The sequence below is a fragment of the Meleagris gallopavo genome, chromosome 12 (assembly GCF_000146605.3).
Source record: "Meleagris gallopavo isolate NT-WF06-2002-E0010 breed Aviagen turkey brand Nicholas breeding stock chromosome 12, Turkey_5.1, whole genome shotgun sequence".
NCBI classification, from domain to species: Eukaryota; Metazoa; Chordata; class Aves; order Galliformes; family Phasianidae; genus Meleagris; species Meleagris gallopavo.
In genome coordinates, this window is record NC_015022.2 from 3,682,618 (window position 1) to 3,683,257 (window position 640).

General features: G+C 49.1%; 1 protein-coding gene across 1 annotated transcript in view; it reads left to right on the forward strand.

Moving 5' to 3' along the window:
• MNS1 (meiosis specific nuclear structural 1) overlaps window positions 1-640 on the forward strand; it is a 17,947-nt gene that overhangs the window by 11,823 nt on the left and 5,484 nt on the right. The window lies entirely within an intron of this gene.

Below are 640 nucleotides of genomic sequence, written 5' to 3' on the forward strand. Positions count from 1 at the left end.
CCCATCGGGCTAGAAATAATTCACCCTTGTTCTGCCAGTCCAGATTCTGTTTTGGGCCACCTCAATTCTGGCAGCTCTGTCTACCTGATGGTTATTTTGCTGCTCTTCAGTAGCCCTATTCTTTGGGCACATGGGCATCTACGTGACGCACCTTTATAACCATATTCTTTATTCGGGCAGCAATATCTTTCCACAGGTCAGCAGCCCAAATAGGTTTACCCTTTCTTTGCCAGTTGTTTTGCTCCCACTGCTGTAACCACCCCCATAGAGCATTTGCCACCATCCACGAGTCAGTGTAAACATAAAGCATTGGCCACCTCTCCCGTTCAGCAACATCCAAGGCCAGTTGGACAGCCTTTACCTCTGCAAATTGGCTCGATTCTCCTTTTCCTTCAGTGGCCTCTGCAACTTGTCGTGTGGGGCTCCACACAGCGGCTTTCCATCTGCGGTGTTTCCCCACAATACAACACGATCCATCTGTGAATAGGGCATATGTCTTCTCATTTTCGGGTAGTTCATTATATGGTGGGGCCTCTTTAGCACGTGATATCTCTTCTGCTGGCGGTGTTCCAAACTTTTTGCCTTCAGGCCAGTCCATGATCACCTCTAGGATTCCTGGACGGTTGAGATTCCCCATCCG